A 22,833-nucleotide genomic window follows, 5' to 3' on the forward strand; every position below is an offset into this window, starting at 1 on the left:
ATAAAAATTTAAATCCAGCTGTTGACTTTAAAGCAGTGTTCTCTTCTACTACGGCATAATTCTTTAAAATGTGGTCTTACTTATCCAAAAATTGACCAAAAACTGATCCCCAAAATTTCATTCCTTCAGTTCTTGGAAGCAAATGATATCCAATGTCTTAGATTTTCTTTTTTACACATGATGAGAGCTATTTTCTAGTAACCTACAATACAAACAATACAAAGTATGTTACTAAGTACTACTAAACATGGTATCATCGTCTAAAATTAACACTTTATTAGAGTTTACCAAGGATTTAATTCTATATTCTACTAAGAAGATGGAATAATACCAAAGGATTGTCAACTTTGGCATGTGACCTACTTAAAGACGTGGAGACAGTTTGGGACTTCTGTAATTTTTAGTAAACATGCTGTACATTTTGATCGTGTCATCATGAGTGGGCTGAAGATTTCAACTTCTGCCATTCTTACCTTTAATTATAATTCATTGTTGATTTAATTTTAAAATTCTCACTTTAGTTTGTGGTGGGTTGTTGGGTTAATCCTATAGTGAATAGTAATGCATCAGCAGTATTTTGGCTCAAAATTATCTGATGACTAGATTTTAAGATATAGGTCCTTTGAAGCTTAAAATAAGCATTCATTTTGCGAAAGCACATACATGTAGAATCCACCTTCACCCAGCAAATGTACTTGCACAGAGACACTTCTTTTTTAAAAATTGATTTGAGAGAGAGAGAGAGAGAAACATTGATGTGAGAGAGAAACATTGATTGGTTGCCTCCCGGCCAGGACAAGACACTTCACTTTTTTATCAAGTAATTTTTTTATTGGAAAGTGGGAATGAAGAGAAGAGTGAAAGCAATATTTTTCACCTGTGCTCAAAAACATTTGAGAGTTGCTTTAACCTCTGGAAGACAATTACTACTATCCTTTACGTGTAAGTACCATTCACTACTGGTTGGCTATTTAAGAGCTGCTCCCAGCCCTATCTCCCTTGCTGCCTCCCACCATAGAGGCTGGAAAGCAAAATACCTGCTTTCCCATTTTTCTTGAAACTAAAGACAAACATGTGATCCTGTCGGGGTCATGAGGTGTAAACGGAAGTCTTCTGGGGGAGGTTATTTAAAGAGCTTGTTCTTTGCCGATAAATAGAGACACCCCTCACATCCAAATTCTTCTGGCATTGAAGGCAATGCCTGGAACAGCAGCAGCCATTCTATAACTATGAGGAAAGTAGCAAGAGAATTACGGATGCACTGTTAAAACCCTGAACCTCTGCTGACAGTTGCCTGTCCACAAACTTCTTATTATGAGAGAAAAAAAATAAACTCCTATTTAACAAGGTCAGTGAGGGTTGAGTTTTTTGTTAAGATTCAAAAGCTTTTTCACTTGGGGAAGTAAACACACAATACAATATACAGGTGAGGTATTATAGAATTGTACACTTGAAACCTATATAATTTTATTAACCAATGTCATCTTAATAAATTCAATAACACTTAAAAAATAAATAAATAAATAAATAAATAAATAAAAATTTAAAAAACATTTTCCTCCTGGCCAGTGTGGTTCAGCTGGGTGGGCTTCCTCCTGTACACTGAAGTGTTGCCGGTTCAATTCCCAGTCAGGGCACATGCCCAGGTTGTGGGCTCAATCCCCAGTAAGGGGCATGCAGGAGGCAGCTGGTCCATGTTTTGCTCTCACATTGCTGTTCCTCCCTCCCTCTCCCAACTTCTCTCTAAAAACCAGTAAAAGAGAATATTAAAAATAAAAAACCATTTTTACTAATACCTACGTATGGGAAAGTAAGGATTTAGGTACTGACTTTTATGTGTAATTCTTATTTATAACATTGTTTTGGGGGGGGGCATTCTGGGTTTAAACAGACATAAATTTTTAAAACATGGAAACATAACTCCCTAACTGATAAACAAGTTCAAGTGTTCATTTTTGTTATATCTCTCTCAACTTGCTCTTGCTAGCACTGCACACACATTTGTGCGCACACACCTGCTCAGAGACCTATATTTGCCCCTATTACCTGGTGCTGGGATGATAAATTGGTTTCATCTCAGGTGCCAACGGTGATAGATTGGCAGTGGCTGTCTGGATCGCCATGCTGAGAATAATTTTGAGGCAGACAACACAAGTCATGAAGAAGAGTGCTGTGATCAATCGGCCAAGTCTGCCATGAATGTGAAAAACGGGAGTGGCAGCACCTGTGTTTGTGTGGCTGTTGACCTATCCCAGTGTATCACATTTTAATTACTCAGTCTACTGTAATCCCTTCTCTTCTCTCAACCCTGTAGGTAGGAATTTTGTATTTTCAGATTGGGACATATACTCCTTACATTGGCTAGAGTTTACTAACTAGAATGTCAGGGTAGGCTAAATAAAACAATCTCCAGCTAGGGTTTGTAGGTTGGAATTGTAGAGAAAACAGCATGTCTGAAGGAAAATTTAATATATGCTGTGCTGGCCATGGGGTGTACCACTTGTCTCTCCCTTCAGGAAAGAGCTTGCCATTCAGCTGCAAGAAGAGCAGTTAGCTGACAGCATCCAGCTGCTGTGCCTGCAGAACTCAGCTCTCAAGCCAGAGCCACGTGCTTGCCAGGCAGACCGGGACACTGACCGAGCACGGCAGGGGGTCACCGCCCGGCCGTTTCCATCCAGCGCAGGGCTCCACTACAGGCAGTCTTTGCTCTGGGACTCCCAGTGTCGGCTTGGTTAAGACTGCATCAGATCGGCTCTGTGGTGGGAGGCACTCCCAGCTTGATTCTGTTTCCTCCCACCTGTACTTTCACAAATGCCAGATCAGCATCGCTGCCCCATCCTGCTCCCCCTCCCTTTATGTTGCACAGATGGTAGCTCTTCTCTCCCTCCACGTGCCCCTAACTCCTTTAGGGCGTCTGCCTCCCGTGGGACCCAAACTGCCACCCGGTGTACCTACCATGGCTATGAGAGGGGTACAAGGGTAGAATAAAAATAGGACTTTTAATTTCCCCCCCTCTTCTCTTCCTTTCTCTTTCCTTTCCCTCCCTTTTACTAACAGAATGTGTAAGTAATTGATTAATCAACTGTATATGCTTAACCTTATGTTCTGGCTAAGATTTTGTTGCAGTTCCCAGTTAACCAGACAAGAACATAGAGACTTTTAACCGGCCCTGAACTTCCACTTCTGGCCCCCGGGAATTTGGAGGCTGATCCATTAGGTCTCAGAAACACTGGGATGACGCCTACCCGGTCACTGCCTGATGGGTTTCAGGCGCTGACCATCCTGTGATGAAGACATTCATCATGACCCAAGACCCCAGCAGGGACTCAAATTCCAGGGATGCAATTCACCAAGGAGACCCCCCTGTACTCCCTACCCGTATTCACTTGTATAAGCTTACTCTTAACAAGCTTAAGGGGAAGGTAAGTGTTAGGGTTTTTACCCGTTACCTTCCCAGATTTCTGGCATCTGATAGTAAACGCACACCTGTAATTCACTCTCTGCCTCTGCTTTTTTGGCTGGGTGGTGACAGGTAGCATGAACTCCGGTTTCAGATATGGCTACTTAACTTTATAGAGCATTTACATTAAATGTACAAAATTTCAAAAGAGGCAAAGTGCTATGTTGGCTTTGGCATCAGAGAGCGTGGATTAAAATCCCAGCCACTTATCATCAAGTGCCATTGAACTAGCACCCTCATGTGTAAAGAGGATACTAATGGCGATACTTGATGGGACAGTGTGAGGATTAAATGAGATAATAGCTGTGGAATTGATTTCTAAACTATTAAGCACTGCATAAAATTTAAGTATCACTATTATTATTATTCCAAGTAATATTAAATATCAAGTACCGGCTGATCAATGAACAAATCTTTATCACGCCCTTACCAGGGCATGGGTGCTGATCTAAGAAACGAAGCGAGCAAAGTCCCTGCTCCAGAGAAGCTTACACTTTCTAAATTAACCAAGTAAATATGAGTTTCATTTAAAAATACTCAGTTAGCAGCAGTTCACTCACAGGGGAGGCCATTTCTCTGGCTCACTTCAACTCTAATAGCAGTTGGATCTTGTCCCAGGATTTGCCTTTGTTGAGCTTTCCTGCTGAACTGCCTTTCTTTTCATGTCACCATCCTGACGCTGTGAATCCCACAGGGGACTAACAGCCTAGAGTGATAGCTTCTCCCTCCACCCACGGCTCAGCTGGCCCAGCCGCTTGCCTTATACACTTGCTTTTTTTTCTGTTTGCCTTTCTCTCCTTTCTGAGCCTACCCCCTTTTCCTAAACCTTGGCTACGTCTCAACCTCTCTGCTCTTTGGCAATTTCGCATTTCCCCTTTTGCTATCACCCTCAGTGGGAGAGGCTCTCTCTGTGTCTTCAGATGACCCTGCTGTTCTGGCAGAAAAGTGCAAACTTCCTGGCAGAGATAACAGGAAGACACACTTCTCAGGAAACAAGATCACTGATTCGCACAACTTTCTGGGGCCTCGTGGTCGTAGAAATCAGCATTTATCTCTCAGAGTTTCTTCACTTTAAATTGACTTAGGTCTCAACGAGACAGAGAGGGATGCAGCCGTCATTCCGGCTGTGGTGAGGGCCAGCTGGTCACCATGCTCCGAGAGCCTGGCTGGAATTGGCTCTGCGCAGTGCCCGATGTCGAATGTCTGCATAACAGCAGAACCCTGTGGTTCGGTCCAAAAGATAAATATTTCCTCATATTTTACACCCATAAGTGCTTTTTGTTTGTTTTGTTAACCCTCACCTGAGAATATTTTTTCTATTGATTTTTAGAGAGAGGGGAAGAAATGGGGGAGGGAGCAGGGGGAGAGAGAGAGAGAGAGAGAGAGAGAGAGGGAGAGAGAGAGAGAAACATTGATTTGAGAGAGACACATCGATTGGTTGCCTCCCTCATGTGCCTTAACCAGGCCGGGGATCAAACATGCAACCCAGGTGTATGCCATTGACTGGGAATTGAATTCGAGACCCTTCAGTGCTTGGGCCAAGGCTCCAACCACAGAACTACCCTGGCCGGGCCTACACCCAGAAGTGTTTAAATGGATTTTTTTAGTTATTACCCTAATGTCCAGAATCCTATAGAGAGATCAGTGACTACCAAATTTTTTGGCCATGCTCTACTGTTAGAAATAAATATGTACATGTATAAATATATATAATGCATACCTGAAACAAGTTTCACAAAATAATACTTAGTCTTATTATGTGTGGAGCTCAATTTTTAATTTTTTAAATTATTTTAAAAATATATCTTTATTGGTTTCAGAGAGAGGAAGGGAGAAGGAGAGAGAAAGATAGAAACATCAATGATGAGAGAGTCATTGATGGGCTGCCTCCTGCACGCCCATCTGGAGATTGAGCCTGCAACCCGGGCATGTGTCCTGACTGCAAATAGAACCATGATTGCCTGGATCACAGGTGGATGCTCAACCACTGAGCCACTCTGGCAGGGCTGGAGCTCAAGTTTTTTATATTTCTTTTAAATCTAGTCTATCATAATAACTTTTCTTAAGTGCTGGTCATCACCTAGGGATCGTTGCCCTTTTTGTGTGTGTATGTGCCATTTCTGTTCAATACAGTGAAGCTTATGGATCCCTTCTTAGAGTGATGTTTTTAAATGCATACATCAAAATTCATAGGATTATACTGAATACAGTCCTACCCTTGGGCCTGGGACAGGGGGTGGGGGCAGCGGAGAGGCCGTGTCTGTGGACCCTGAGTTAAGAACCCCTACAAACTAAATTGATTTCACAGCCAACTGCTGAGCCACAGCCTGTAGTTTGGAAAATGTGGCTGTAGACAAAGCCTCAGCACATTGTGTAGTAATTAAATATTTCAGATGCTTATTATCCTGTCATGGTTTATTGCTCTCTTCCCCCCCCTTTCCCCATGCTTCCCCTTCCAGTCACACCCGCCCCGCCATCCCCACCTTCCCACCCCATCCCCCCCGACACATGCAGATCTTAGGTCATATATTTGAAATGAGAGGAGGCACCAGACCTCTGGGCCCAGGGCTCCTACCTCCCAATGCCCTGGCTACCCCTGTGTCCTGGCCCCTCTGGCTTCCTCCTGTAAAGGCTGGTTATCTCTGTAGGCCAGAGTTCACGGTTGTGGCTTTCTTGGGTTGCTTCCAATTATCTAACAGCCCCAGAATAACGGTGGAGGCTGGTGGTGAAACAGTCCAGAGCCCTCCACCTTTATTTTCCTGCTCCAGTGAAACTTCCCTGACAAGTGCTTCCTTTTGATAGGAGGACGCTTCTCATCTCAGCATCTCAACCCCAGCCAGCGGCGCCCAGCCACTCCCAGCCCACAGCTGGAGCCCTAACTCGGCCCAGGGTGACCACGCTGAACACACTGTGTCCCCAGCCCGGAGCAGCGCGGGCTCCGGAGAGCCGAGCTCCGCCACCCCGCGTTAGGCAGGTGCTGTCTCCAACACCTGGCTGGCTGCTGCGGTTTTTCAGGGAAACGTGCACACGCCCAAAAGCAAAAAGAAAACAGGAAGCCAAGGGGGGGGGCTCTGGGCTGTCACCTCTGCTTTGTTCTCGCCAAGTTCTGACCTGATAACAAGTCAGAATGATGCTGATGAACATTTTCACTAAACCCAACGCCCTTAATTTCAAAAATAGATTTTTCTGGGTGTTATCCTAATGTCTAGTAACCAACAAACTAGTGACTAGTTTGTTTCTGACCATGCTCTACAATTAGAAATGCAAATATACAGAATAGGACCTTGCAGGCCCAACTGACTTCATGCAAATATTTAGAACGGGGCCTCACAGGCATTGAATCCTACTGACTTCACGCAGAGAGGAGGACCCTGGGGCCCCCCCGGAAAGGGATGGGACTTGCCCAAGGTCACAGAGCGGGAAGGAGCAGATAGAGGCCCAAGTTCCGCCCTCTCCTCCAGCGGCTTCCATTGTGCATCCTGTAAGGAGGGTTTCCACACTATGATAATTAAATTTGTTTATTCATGCCTTACCACCCTTCCCCCAAACAAGCATTTAGAAGTTGAAAGTTCACAAAGGCCTCATAAAATGACCCAGAAAAACCGAAAGGCATCTGATGACAGTACTTCAAAATCTGTTTTTCATGAAGATAGCTTTTATTCCTCAGATAAAATTAATTTTTCTCCCCCAGCCCCCTCCAAAGCTCTTCTAATTGTGCCTGGGCCTCCCTTTTTTAAGTCATTTGAAACAGTCCTTCCTTTCTGTACATTAATTATTTCACAATGCTCCTTCTTCTAGCAAATAAAATTCCGAAACTTTTCTTTAATTTTCATTTTAAAACCCTTAGTTTTTGTCCCTCATCATGATTCACTTTTATCCTGTTTAATAGTTCCACCATTAATTATTTGCTCAGCTTCCAAATGATTGGCTATTGTGTATGTCATAGTTTTCTTCTGGATGAAAAAACTCTTCTTTCACACAATAGTGCCATTGCTTTGATTATCCCTCCTGTCACTGGGGGGGAGGAGCGGGATCAAGAACCGGACAATTAGACTTTTATTTGCAGTCACTGCGGAGCTGTCCTGAAGGTCACCACAAGCCTCTGCCACTGTGTGCGTTCATCTTGGACGTGTCATCTGAGACACATAGGACGGCAGCAGTCTTCAAAACCACGATGTCTAATCCCTTCACTTCACAGAAGAAGAAACCGAGGCACCCAAGGCCACAGAGCAAACTAGGGGCAGATCCAGAGCCCAACTTGGGCCTCTGACTCCCAATGCCCTCGCTGTCTTTTCTACCGCCTGGTGAGTCCTAGGAATTCCTCCCGACCTCCGTGAGGATCGAAGTCCATCTGCGTTCATCTCAGCTGTATGGAAAAAAGGGAATGTAGTGACTCCTGGCTCAACAACATGAGTTTATTATGTAACAATTTACCTAACCTTGTTGATTAGTTCCAAGTTGCTCCAACTCCAACTTCCAGTCTATCTTCGGAAGTTCTTTCAGGTATTAGAATTCAGAAGCTGTTTGCAAGATCCTGCACATGACCTTGCTGTGGCCAGAAGATGGGCTCTCGCATCAAACCTGGGCAAGTTATTAACCCCTCTGCCTCACTTTCCCCATAAGTAAAATACAAATGCTGATAGCATCTGCTCACGCTGCTGTTGTTGATGATTAAATGAGACAATGCGTGGAAAGGGCTTGATAGTTGTAATAACTCAATAAATATTAAAGATTACTTTTCTAGCTACCAAAAAGAAATATGACTTGACAGTGTTTTAATAAAATTTTAAAAAGAAATGTAGGAGGAATCAGTGCAACTGCAAGCATTGCAGGGCAGTATATGGACACCATCTGCTGTGTTTTGGGAGATCTGAGCCTCAGATCCAGCTCCGCCACTAACGAGCTCTGTGGCCAGCAAGAAGCAGGCTCATCTCTCTGGGTCCCAATTTTTTAATCAGCAAATATAATTCTAATCTCTAAATGAGACACACAGAGAGAGAGAGAGAGACCTCCTGAGAAGTACAACCTAAGGAACTCAAAACCAGTCTAAGAAACCCCATCTCAAGTCAGGAGAAGGTGAACGTCGGCCAAGTGTTACCGTCTTCTCTGGAGTGAGGTAGCTGGTTCCTTGGTCAACCTCCAGGAGAAAAAACAATCACTGGACATCACTCTGAAGCACCCTGTCCCCGCAGCAACCCAGGAATAATTCCACCCTCGCCTTCTCACAAGCCACCTGCCTTAGCTCCAGCCAGAGAAGAGAGCAACTGAACAATGAATGTCACAGCAATTAGTTGTGGCAATTAGGCAGGCAATTAGTTCTGCAGCATGTGGAATGGGGGAAGAAAGTAAATCAGCGCTGAGAGGTGACAGGGAAGTATGATTAGGACATCAGGTTCCAGTGACACCCGGTGGGGAGGCGTGTCTCAGGGTCCCAGCCTCCCCTTCCCGTCACTGCCCTGACAAAGGAGGCCTTTGAGAACAGCTACTCTAAAGGAAGGGGCTTTCTGCCACTGTCCTAGTCTCTCTCTCAGGGACACCTCACACCTCCAGTGTTCACTCCAGGCTAGTTGCTCACCAGGAATTCTGCTCACAGTGTTAAATAAATGGACCAGAAGTTTCCTGGGGACTGAGAGTACGTTTGGTTATTTTTGTTTATTTGTTTGTGTGTTTTATAACTTTGGTAGTTCTTCCCTAGGGGCAAATTAATTCCACATTTTGTTTGCGTTGGAGGGACATATTAGGAAATTGTATTATGTGATGAAGGACAAACTGAGTTTGAAGGTCGCAGACCTGGCCTTGGATTCCAGCTTTGCTCCTTGCCAGGCTCTGAGCTTTAGTTTCCTCAGCTCCCAAATGGGCATAATGACGGGGTTCCCAGGGAGTAACTCTTCTCCAAGGACAAGTTAATTTCATACCTGGGGAGGAGGGACACATTTATATTTAAAAACTACTTGTTTTTATGTGAAATTCAAATTGAAGTGGGCATTCTCTGGCTCATTTGCTATGTTTGGTGATGCTAGGTAATAATAATAACACCTACCTCAGAGATTTGCTGCGAAGATTAAATCAAACACTGTATTAAAACCCCTCGTAGCCTCCCTAGGAAGAAGCAGAGGCACAGCTCAGGTTACTTTCTTAGAACTTGCCTCTGCCGCTACCATCTGAAAGGTTAAGCTTGTTGTACTGAGGCCCATTAGCATAGAGCAATGGCCATAGTGACAGGTTTTGACTCCAGACAAGGTAAAACCTCTCTAATGGGTGGTCTCGGGCAACGGGTGGGAGCCCAGGCCCAGATGCCTAGAGGAGGAGAGTCGGGCAGAAGAGGGGAGGCTAGACAGACCCTCAGGTAGGTCCCTGACAACCCTGACAGCCTGGACTGGTATTTCGAGCTGATTTCCTCATGATTAAGAACTGAGTAAAGCTTAGGAGGAGACAGAGGTGAAATCAGAAGTGTATGAACCCCTGAGAACCACAGCAGTTTGACTAACATGCAATGGTTCCTGGGAAAAACCAGGGGTGGGATTCAGTGGTAGGTTTCACCCTTCCTGTTATTCACTGTCCACCTCATCAAAGGCACTTTCAGGCTTTGCAAGGTGTGAAGCTTACACACCTACGGGAGCCCTCTTTCAGGAAAACGAAAGCAGGTTTACAAATACAACATTGGGTATGACTGTGAATATTTACTTAGAATGAGAAAAGAGATCATGACAAATTAGAGGAGCGCTGGAGAATCAGGTCCCTTTGTTCTGAGATCTCTTCCAGTGATTTGCCAGGAATGCTGACATAGAAATGTTTCTGATTCTACCTCTGCTCCTCTCTCCCCCTGGAATGCTCTACAGCTCAGCTACTCAGGCTCTCACAGGGCCCAGGCAAGGGAGCGGGGAACTTGCAGCTCACCCTTTATTACTACCATGGGATATCTTTGCCTGCACCTAACTACATACTTTTGCAACTGTGCTTATTACACAATAATATTGTAAGAGTGTTTATGGAAAGCTAAAAAATGGGGAGGATTCTCATAATCCCACCATTCTAACTAACCATCTGTTTCCTTTTTTCATATTCTTTTTTCAGCTTGTTCTTATATATGCATAATTTATGTGCTTAAAATTATGGTAAGGGTACAACGTCATATTCTTTTTCACTTAACATGCCATCATTTCCCTAGTGTGCTTCGTTGTCTTAATCAACATGATATTTCAAGGCTGCAGAGTAATCCACTATCCTAGCATTGTTAAAAATTCATATTATACAAGTGAGAATTTTGAAGGTAGGAGCAGAACTTTAGCCTGACTATGGAAAATTGTAACCTCCAAATGTTTTTTAAAGAAAAGATGTTTTAGCAGCATTGCAATTCACAGAAGCATAAGTAATCTGTCAATTTAAAGGGAAAAAAATCAATCAAACCAGTTATTAGGTATGGGTAGGTAAAGAAACCATCAGTGGGCTGGATTTCCACTTTTCAACTAATTTCTCCAGTGAAGCAATTGAAAATCCAGTGTGGATGACCCTTCTCATGGGGCCGCTGAACAAAATAAATAGAGATCGTGACTAGATACTACAGTGGGCATTTTTTATCTAAGGACTGTTTCCTGATGGAGACTATTCCTAATGGAGCCACGCCGTGCCATTTCTATAGCAATAATTTAATTATGCCAATTAGAATACAAATTATTCCACAAAACACTGTGAGGACCCCCTCAAACTTCTGAACAAAACATCTCAACAGTGCTCAGTAGTTTTGCCTTCCTGGGTAGAAATTAGAAGTCGATTATAATATGATTCATAACTTCACAGAGCAGTTGCTGTGGGTGGATTGGTGTCACTCACATCCCCCTTTACACCCATGGCTATACCTCCTTACCTTTTACTTTCTCAGCTTCTCAGTGGGGCACAACAGCCCAACCACCCTGTAGAGGGTTGCGTTTTTTAAAACTCCAGTATAAAAAACTCAGGTGGTAAAGACATGGCAAAACAATCCAAAGTTCCTATTTTAAACTGATTGGGTGTCAGTCATATCAGTTGGAAAGTTCAGGTTTGAAACGTCTTTTCTGTGGTTTGCAACTGTCTCCACGGCCCATTCAATTGGTAAGTAAAGGTGATCAGGGCTCTTCAGAATTTACTTACAGCGTTACACCAAACTGGGCATAAACTATTGAAATGATGGCTGTCGTGGGGTTGGGGCTTGGTGGAGGGGGTAAATGTTGGGGGGGAATAGGGGACATCAGCAATAAAAAATAAACTTAAAAAAGTCGGGCTGTCATTTTTAGAATGAACCTTCACATGCATCGACATGACTCATTTTATTTTGAGGTTCCTAATATATCAACCGTGGTGGCAAAGGTTCCCTATGAGGTTTTTAATCTGTGTTTCTCATGTAAAGGGCAGGATGGGGGATCAGAGGGTATCCGAGAGAAGCCAGGTCTCTCTTTTAGCACAAGGTGTCTTGGATCCTATGATGAGACAATGTTGAGGCTTAGACCCTCCCCACGCCTCAGCCTATAACATCCCCTCAGACTTCAGGGTTTCAGAGCCTCGTCCTGAGAAATAAGATTTGGGTGGTAACTGCCAAGAACTGATTTCATAGAGTCTCCTGAGGCATTAGCCTTCCTTCTGTACCAGTGACTCACCTGATGTCACAGGGATGGTGGTGATCAAAGGGCTTCTGTCTGGCAAAGACAAAAATGTGTACTTTTTTTTTTTTTTAATTTTATAAAAGCCAACATTTATGTGAACCCAAAACAGGGAATGACATTCTGACCAGCCAATTTTCTCACTGAAGCTTTTGTAAAATGAGATTTTCTTTGCTTCCTATTTTTATGCCGTCTTCCAGTGTTGCTGGCACGGGTAACAATCACACTTGGCGCTTCTGTCGTGCTTTTCATCCAAAGATTTCAAAGTGCTCCGCAACAGGATCTCGTCCTCTCTGCAGGCAGCAAGCAAGGTCAGCTCTATTATGCCTGGTGAGCCGATGGGGTGCAGGGAGGTGACGGGACTTATATGCGTGCCCTGCAAAGCTGCAAAACCAGGGTGTTGCCCAGGCTTCCGAATTCCTGACTCGGTCGGCTGCTCACTTGCCCAGGCTGATGTGGCCTCTTCTTTGAAGGGCTGGGCATTAGGCTCAGCAGGACACACTGTGAACGGCTTAAGTGTTTTACTGGAAAGCCACCATGCTAAGGTGCCTGACCTCAAGGAGAAACTGGAAGCCCAAATCAAAACAGGTTCGATTTGTTTTTGAGAATTACTTTTCAGTCTTTGAGAACTTGGACAAATAAGCCTCAAAAGTTAGTGCGAATCTCCTAAGTGAAAAATGACTACCAGATTTCAATACTTGAAAATATCAAAGTATTGGCAAGGAAGGCTAGCAACAAAAATCTTATACTCTGCAGTTGGGGATGTAATTAGTACAACCACTCAGGAAAACAATTTAGCACTAGCTTGTAAAATTGAACATGCACAAGTGGTTCAACCCAGTAATTCTATTCCCATGTATATACACGTATATATAGGTATACATTTTATATATATATATATATTCATTGAATGAATTATATCTTTACATAAAATATGGCTAGATCTTATATATTGTACTTAATGGAAAAAAGCAAGACTGAGAAGATGAGATAAAGGATGAATCTATTTTTGTAAAGCTCAAAAATATAAAAAAACTAAACATATGCTCAGAGGCACAAACATATACATGATAACACTGTTTTTTAAAGCAAGAGAATGATGACAAAAGCATCTTGGAAAAGGCAGGGATCTGAAATTGGGGAGTGTATATTAGTCAGGGTTCTGCAGGGAAACAAAACCGTATAGGAAGAGATTTATTATAAGGAATTGGCTCATGCAATTATGGAGGCTGAGAAGTCCTGTGATCTGCCATCTGCAAGCTGGAGACCCAGAGCAGCAGTGGTGTCATTCATTCCAAAGCCTAAAAGGAGGGAGCCAACGTCCCAGCTCCAGTAGGCAGGCAGGAAGCAAAAGGGGTGAATTTTTCCTTCCTTTGCCTTTTTATTGAATTCGAGCCTTCAACACACTGGATGATGCCCACCCACCGTGAGGAGGGCAGTGTACTGTAATGAGTCCACCGATTCAAATGCTAATCTCATACAGAAACACCTTCACAGACACACTCAGAAATACTGTTTAATCTGGGCACCCCATGGCACAGGCAAGGTAGCCCATAGCATTAACCATCGCAGGCCGGAACACGGGGGACTTGGTATATTTTAGATCTTGGATTGGGTGGTGATTTTGTTTTACTAATTTTCCCAAAATTACATAGATGTTACACATATTCTTGTCAAATAGTGCAGAATAATTTTAAGACTGAAGAGCTATGAATGAAAGAAAAGGACTTTTAAAGGGAAGTGCAGGCCGCCCCCAGGGGTTTTGTGTGTGTGTGTGTGTGTGTGTGTGTGTGCACTCGCTTGCGCAAGCGCAGACTTTAACATACTGCTTGAAGATCACAAGCATCTAAGATTTTTAAGGGTCAGTATTTTTAAAACATCCATCCAACACTAGATCACGAAAAGTATTTGAAGACAAGGAAAAGTATTAGAAGCAAAGTATGACGTAAAAAGAGTTATTATGGTTAGTCTGTAAAGAGTGCATATAAATTGAGAAAATACTAGAAAAGAATATAAAATCTGGGAAAATATATGAACAATACTTACAGGAGAGTCCAAATGAGAAAGATATGAACGAGGCTTGAACTTCATAAGTAAACAAATAAATGCAGATAATTTAGGCTTTTTTTAAAACCTAAACTTTTTTTTTAAACCTATAACATTGGTGAAGATTAAAAACATACTTGGCATGGCAGGAGTTCAGTGGGCCAGACATAAACACTGCTGATGTGTGCGTTCCAAAAGCATTTTGGAGATAAGATTCAGTAGCTCTAACTAAGCCCATAACTTTTCACCCAATAAAGTCCCGGAAACCTTTCCAAAAGAAATAATTAGAAACCCAAAGATGTTCACAGCAACATTATCCTAACAGCAAAAATTAGCCTAAATGCTGAACAACATGGGAATGGTTAAGTAAAGTATCCTCAATGAAAATTATACAACCATTAGCAATGGTGTTTTCAAAAAGTATTTATTGAAATGGGACAATGCAAATGCATGTGGAAATCCAGATACAGAATTGTTTGTACTGCACAATTTTAGTTGCAAAATGTATGTACACACACACACACACACACACACACACACACAGAGGGAGGGAGGGAGGGAGGGAGGGAGGGAGGGAGGGAGGGAGGGAGGGAGGGAGGGAGGGAGGGAGGGAAGCTCATGGAAGGTGTAATAAATGGAGATCTCTGCATTATGAGTTCAGTGCGGCTTTTAGTTTCTCTTCTATTTCCTTCCATTGTTTCTACCTTTTGGTTTAATGATAAAATATAAATATTTTTTGAGATAATAGAATGTATCTACAACAGAGGGACAGGTGTTTCTTGTAATAATACCGTGCTGGATCATAGAATGTCCATTATAGGGTAATAAATTCTCCCAGTTTGCCTGGGATATTCCCAGTTTCAGCAACAGAAGTGTCACAATCTGGAACCCTCTCAGCCCCAGGAAAACCAGGACAGTTGGTCATCCGACCATTTGGCCTGAAAAACTCATAGGACTGGAACAATTTCCCTACTGTAAATTGCGCCAGTAGACTTGATAGTTCCTCCAGTCTCCCTGTACAAGTGGCTATTTTGACCTTGCAGATTTCTGAAGGTGCTTAAATAAGTCACATCTTAAAGAGCTTGTTGAAAGCAGAGCAGGTTGCATAAGTGCTAAATAGGCTGGTGAAGCTACATTGTACAGGCTCTGCGTGTGCACTCAAATAGGTCAGGAACAAGAACTACCTCTCGTTTTAGGGAAGAGAAGCCCATTTTTGTTTTGTTTTTGTTTTGTTTTTGTGCTGTGCACATTCTTTCCTCTTGCAAGAGGGAGAGTGGTGGGTGTATTATGTCACCAGAGGAAAACTGAGCTCTGGGGAATCAGCTTACAGGGAGACGTGAACTCCCTGGCTAAGGCTAAAGCCCAGGGGAAGAACAGCGATTCAGGTTACAACTCTTTTTACCCGTCTTTCTTACACAATCACAGTGATTCTCCTCCAATGCTCAGTCTCCAGGAAGTTTTTCTACATCTTTGCTGAGGGGAGCATCTTGAGATATGATAGAAAGATTGTGCTGAGATACTGTGTGTGCTAAGAGCAATCTCTGTGTCACAGAGGAGAGCCACATGTGGCGGCTCAGGGGTGGCGAGGACTTCGAGATGCCTGTGTCTGAGTCAGGCCTTGCCACGTTCCAGTCTCCTGAGTACCTCGGGCCAGTCACCTAGCCACTCTCTGTGCCTCAGGTTCTTCACCTATAAAAAGGGGATGCTAATAACACCTGTCTTATAATACTGTAAGGCCTGCATATATTTATAGTTCATAAGAGCACAGTGCTCGGAGATGAGCACATGGACGGTTTACCAGGGAGCGCTCCTAAATCAGCACCAGGTGTAGCAAAGGAAGTAAGAGGCTGGGCTGGGATGAAGTCTCAACGGGGCCTCAGTGGGGACCCTCCTGATCTGTCCTGAGTTGGGCGAGTGGGCAGTTGGCCTTAACACCCCTGCAATCAATCAGATGAGTAGGGATGTGACCCTGGGGGGAGGCAGCCTGTGAGTCACCTCTCGGGACTCCTCCAGGAGTCCTAGGGGCTGGCATCTGAAATCCATTGCTGTGTTTCACTTGTAGGGATATTTACACAGGCCTTTCCTGGGAGGTCAGGGACTGATTTGGTGGCTGATATTGTCTGGAGAAATCCCTGAGGGCCTTGTTGAAATTCCTTAGATTTCACGGCATTCTAGGATGACCCCACACAGCCTCCATCCCTCTCTCCTCTATCTAGCATCTGATTCCTTAAAATTTGTAGTGAACATTGTGATCTTTCGCCCCAACTCCCCTTTAGGAGCAAACTTTAAAATTTGCTATTTTTTGATCTTCTTTAATTTCATTTTATGTTTTAAATATGTAAAACTTTGCGATTCAAAAATACTAAACGAACAAACAAAACCAAGACGTACACCCAGAAAATTTAGGTGCCCATCTGGAAAGGCAGAAAACAGGGAGAGGAATTGTTCTGGACTAAAAGAAACTAAAGAAACACGGAGACCAATTGATTCCAAGGGAAATCCATGTAGCTATAGCTAGATACAAAAACAAACATGGCAGAATGCTAACAATTGTTGAATAAATTCAAACACTGATTTATTCTTTGAGTCTTTCCGTACACTTTGAAAATTTTCAAAAATATACATTTTTTGAAATAAGCAATTTCTCCAGGTTGAAGTGTCTAGCACTCAGGTTCTTATTTAACTGCAAACATGTTAAGGCAGGAAAGGCAATAGTGTGGTCTAAAGGGAGGCAAATGAGTCAAACACTTAAATTACAACCTAATTTCCTATAAATCAAGCAGGAGATTTCTGGTCGAGGGAGATCTCTGGGTTTTACTCTAAAACATCCTTTAATCCTCAATGGGATTCTACACAGGAATTAACCACAATCTGGGAGCACTTAAAAAGGAAAGCGGTGATCACCAGGAGACGACATATGCTCATGAAGACTAGGTCATGCAAGAATCCACCTTTCCCAGTGGGGAGCATCAAAGACATAATATAATTTACTTACAACAAGGCATTTGCGATTAAAATGGAAAAATATAAGCTGGGTTGTTAGCTGAGCTTTCCTTCCCAGCCTTCATGTTTTTATCCTTGCACTCATTTGTTCAGTATTAATTATGTGTCCAGCACTGTGCTAGACAATCACCCTGTTAGAATTAATGAACACATCACTGTCAATTTAGACGTAAAGGTCACTTCTAAAGATGTTTCTAAAATGTGACCCAGGACCAAAAGCCTCAGGATAGCATGTGCTTGTTAGAAATACGCATCCCCGGGGGCCCATCCCACTCTTACTGAATCAAAATTTCTGGAAATGAGGCGTAGAAATCTGCATGTTTGACAAATGTCCCAGATAATTCTTTTTTCCACTAAAGTCTGAGAACCACGCTGAAGTTCTCTGCCCTCTGTCCTGAAATCGTAAATGTTAATCAGTGAATTCGGTGAATTCCAATACAAATTTTGCCTATCAAATTTGTAGAAAATTGGAGGAAAAGCTGATAAGCCACATTAAATAATCAAACTTGAAAAAGACCTTGACAAAGGAGAAGGGAAGAAGGAAATTAACAGTATACAACTTAATAGGGTCAAATGTTAAGCTCCACATCTAAGTTCAAAGAATCAACTACTTAAATACAAGGTAGGAAAGCTCCGGGCTGACAGCAGCTCACTTGGAAAAGATTTAAAGTTCACTGAGAGTCAAAAAATGTGGTATTATTTTTTAAAAACGGATACAAGTTTTATGACAAACTAGTAGAAACTGAAATTAAGGAAGGGAGGGACAAGGTTACGCCCATCATATTTTGCATTGGCAGAGCGCATCTGTTTTGAAATATCTAAGTTACTATTTTTTAAGAGGATATTGTCAAACTAAGAGTGTGTTCAAGGGAAGGTGACTAGGGAGTAGAGTGTCTTAAGCCCACACCATATGAAGAATTAATTCAGGAATAGAATATGTTCCACGTAGAAAAGTGAAGACTCACGTGTCACGATAGCTGACTTTATGGGATTGAAAGGAATTTATTTTTTCTGTGTAGTTCCACAGGAAATACCTGAGAACATTGGGGCAAAGTTATAGGAAAGTTATTTTTAGTTTAATGTAAGAAAGAATTATCTAAGAATTAGAGGGTTCTGTATATGGTACAGGCTGTTCCCTTTAGAGATAGTTTCAGAAATAGATTAAAACACCCATCAGAGATATTGAGGAGAGGATTTCAATCAATCAATAAATCAATCAATCAATCAATCAATCAAGGGAGGCCTTGCAGAGACCAATAGTGACTGTGGGCTAGGAAGTAAGGAGCATGTTTAATCAACCCTCTATAACTGAAATACAAAACTTTTTTTTAAGGGAAAGGAAAACAAATAAGAAAGGATGCCTGCATCACATAGGTGGTCCCTTCAAACAAAGATCCATTCTTTAAATTTCTATATAAGTTTACCCAGAATTTCAGTTTCAAGAGAATTTTCAGACCCTTATCTGGTTATATTGGTTGCTTTTCCTTCCAAAGGAATTCTTTCCTGGCATCTTTTACTGGGATTGTTTTGGAGAAGGCAAGAGTCAGAATGCCCATGGCACACTTTTTCGGCAGAGGACACTGGACCACGATGAATCCTTAATATGACATAATTTTAATCCTTACACTGTGTCACTCTACTGACAACCTCACCAGAAGTGGGAACCGAACTGGATGGCCAATAAGACTTTGGCTGACAGGTGCTCTATGAGGCAGCTTGGCACAAAATCTATGTCAAAATAGGGATAATGCTGCCCCAGCCAGTTTGGCTCAGTGGCTAGAGCGTTGGCCTGTGGACTGAAGGGTCCCGGGTTCGTTTCTGGCCAATGGCATGTACCTTGGCTGCAGGCTCAGTTCCTGGCCCAGGTTGGGGCGTGTGTGGGAGGCAACCAATTGCTGTGTCTCTCTCACATCGATGTTTCTCTCTCTCTCTCCACTCTCTCGGAAAAAAAAAGTAAGAGGAAAAAATGACCTCAGGTGAGGATTAAAAAAAATAGGGATACTGGTGATTAATTGAAAAAATTATATTCCCTCCTTTGCAGAGTTTTGTATTTAATACACAGATTGGCTTGGCCATTTGAAAGATGGAGCAGAAGCAAAAGATACCCAGAAAGAAAGTAGGTTGTAGAGGCTGTGAAAGACTGCTGGATAGACTGAAACTATTAGTAGGCAAAAGCTGTCACAAAGTAGAAAACAAAGCATACATAAAGCAGTGGGGAGGGTGCTTGGCTGGTGGGCATGAGCCCTGTTGAAGCGGGCCTAGACGCCCTTGCCAGAGTTATCTTAAGGGCAGTGGATGAAACAGTGAGCTGCTGAGGTGATGGCCAGATAATTCATTTGCCAGAGCCACCTTGGGTTTTTCAGCTAACTGTTCTTTGAACAATATTCCAATCTCTATCATTAACTGTTGTGTGGCTCTTGCTATTTATCGTCTTTATTTCTACGTGAGTCCTATACAATACTTCTCTGACTTTTCCAGTTAACCAAAGAAAAGAAATGAGTGTCTGCGACTAGCAGTCTGGGACTTGGCCCAAGCAGCTTATCACAAGTTCAACATTTCTTTGCAGTCTCATGTTATTTTTATCTTTAAAATTGCATGAGAAATTTGTATTTTCCTTGTTAAGAGACCTGTACTATTTTTTGTATAAAAATTAATGTTTAAATCCATTGATTACAGTGAACAACTTGGGGAGATATGCCACTTTATTTTTTTCCCAGTTGTTTCCCATCTCTCCTGGCTGGTGTAATTCTCTGAGGTGTGGCCTACAGCTGAGAAAAATGGTCTTACAATAAACTTAACATTACTTGAGGTTAGCTGAGTGACTACTGTTCCCTGAAGATTCCAACCAGCATAGTACTTTTAGGGAGATTGTGTGTGTGTGTGTGTGTGTGTGTGTGTGTGTGTGTGTGTGAGAGAGAGAGAGAGACAGAGAGACAGAGAGACAGAGAGACAGAGACCCTGGAAAGCAAGAAATTCATTCCACCTGTGTCTTCAACTGACACCCAGGTGATTATAATACTTAAACCCCTTTCTATAATAAAATAGGCATATTAGTACATCCCCTAGCCTGGATAACCATAGAGCTTATAAGAATTGCACAAGTTCCTCCTCTATACCCTCAAAATTCACTGGGGTATGGCAAGTGGACACACCTGTATGAATGATGCCTATTAGAGTGAAATACAATACACTTTTTTTTAATTGTTTATTATTATTATTATTATATCTTTATTGATTTCAGAGAGAGTAAAGGAGAGGGGAGAGAGAGACAGAAACATCAATGATGAGTCATTGATTGAGCCCGCAACCTAGGTATGTGCCCTGACCTGGAATCAAACCCCAATCGCCTGGATCCCAGATCAATGCTCAACTGCTGAACCACGCCCTGCCGGGCACAATACACATTTTTAAAAACAACTCTATGGAGGTATGATTGGTATACAAAAAGTTTTACAGAATTAATGTATAAGACTTGATGAGTTTAGAGATAAGTATAAAGCTGTGAAACCATCACCACAATCTAGGCCATAAACATATCACCTCCAAAAGTTTCCTTCCACCTTCTTATTTATTACTGTTTCTGTGATGAGAACTGTTAACATAAGATCTACCCACTTACCAAAATTTTGAGTATACAATACAGTATTGCTAACTGCGAGCACCTTGCTACACAGCAGAACCCTAGGACTTACTCATTTTGTACACCCAAAACTTTGCACCCTTTGACTAATACCTCTTCCCCTCAGCCCCAGCTGCCACCATTCTACTCTCTGCTTCTATGAAACGGACTCATTCAGATCTCTCATATAAGTGGTATCATGTATTATTTGTCCTTCTATGTCTGGCTTTTTAAATTTAGTATAATGTCCTCTAGGTTCCCCTTTGCCGTTGAAAAATGGCAGGATTTCCTTATTTTTTAAGGCTGAAAAACATTCATTGTATGTATATACTATATCTTCCTTCCCCATTCATCTGTTGGTGGACATGAGTTGCTTCCATGTATTGGCAACTGTGAATAATGCTGAAATGAACGTGGGAGTGCAGATACCTCTTTGGGATCCTGATCTTTATTCCATTGAGAATATACCCAAAAGTGGAACTGCTGGATCATATGGTAGTTTTCTTTTTAATTTTTTGAGGAACTTCCAAGCTGTTTTCCATAGTGGCTGTGCCAATTTGCATTCCCACCAAGAGTGTACAAGGATTCCCTTTTCTCCACAGCGCACTTTTCATAAACGTCTTCACATCAAAGTCCCATTGGACATCTTTCTGTGTTTTGATAGCACAGGTTCCATGAGTTCATTGTCCCAAAGCCAGTTTTCCAGCGTGCATCTCCTTCTCTGTTCCCAGTGCTGGGCAGGGGCATTGCTATTCACCCAGGGCTCTTTCCAGGAACTTAGCAGTGACCCCTGACCCTCCCTCCCCTTCACCACTCACACTCAGTTCCTAAGGCCCAGGAAATCTAACTCCAAACACCAAGTCTGCCTTCTTCCTTCCACTTCTATTGTGGCTTCCTCAGTTCCTCTTCATTATTTCTACGTTTAAACAACATAATTGTGAAAGCTGTCTCACGGAACTCCCTGTGCCCAGCAGAGCTGTCCCACACAGTGGCAGAGATCTAACATCACACATCTCTACTTATAATACTTCCAGGCTGCTCTGCTGTCTACAAAGTGAAATCCAAACAGGGTAGACAAGGTCCTGCCTGCTCTGACCCTGCCTCCTTCTCTGACCTCATCTCGCACCTCACAACACCTGGCACTCTGTGCTCTGATGATACCAAAGTGATTGGTTGTTTCCCAGAAAAACTCTGTACCTTCGCTCATGCAGTTCCCTTTGTCTAGTACTCTGCTACTCAAAGTGTGGTCTGTGGACCAGCAACATCAGCATAACCTGAGAGCTCGTTAGAAATGCAGGCTCTCAGGCCTCACCCCAGACCTACTAAATCAAAATCCACACTTTAACAAAATCCTCAGGTGATTCTTGCACACATTAGAATTTTAGAGTACAGCAAGTCCTCACTTGACGTCGTTAACAGGTTCTGAGACTTTAAGCAAAATCACGTATGGCAAAATCAATTTTACCGTGGGCTAATTGATATAAACAAGAGTTAAATCTGTTCTGTATGTCATCAACGTTACAAAGAAACGATGTTATTTGAGGACCTGCTGTACTGCCTAGAATGCTCTTTCCGTCTACTTTGCCCATCTCACTGGCTCCAGGCTTAGAGACTCAATGGCCCCTTTTTATATATTAAGAAACGGAACCTGCCCTTTACTATCTTGAAATAAATGTCAAGGATAACATATCTACACTCACAATTTTAAAAATCCAATAGAATATTTTAACTGTAATAATAAAAAAGGCAAGTAATATGAAATAAAACACGTACTGTATTTGTGTATGAAAATGCTTGGAGACGACTACTCCCAAAGATATAACAAAGTAATGAAATGTTTACCCAGGATCATTGGGGATTGACAGATATAAATGAAGATCGATTCAGGTGTATTGTATTGGTGACACAAAGACCATGAGCAATGACACAGCCAGTGATAAGACCTTTCAAGATGGTGAAGGACTCTTGGCAAAGTTCCAGAGAGAGCAAAACACAATCTTTTTTTTGCTCATAAGGGAGTCTTATTCCTGGAAAATGCAGGTTTTATTAAAACTGCACAAAACATGTTTTGT

This window comes from Miniopterus schreibersii, assembly GCF_964146895.1.
Source record: "Miniopterus schreibersii genome assembly, chromosome: 5".
NCBI lineage: Eukaryota > Metazoa > Chordata > Mammalia > Chiroptera > Miniopteridae > Miniopterus > Miniopterus schreibersii.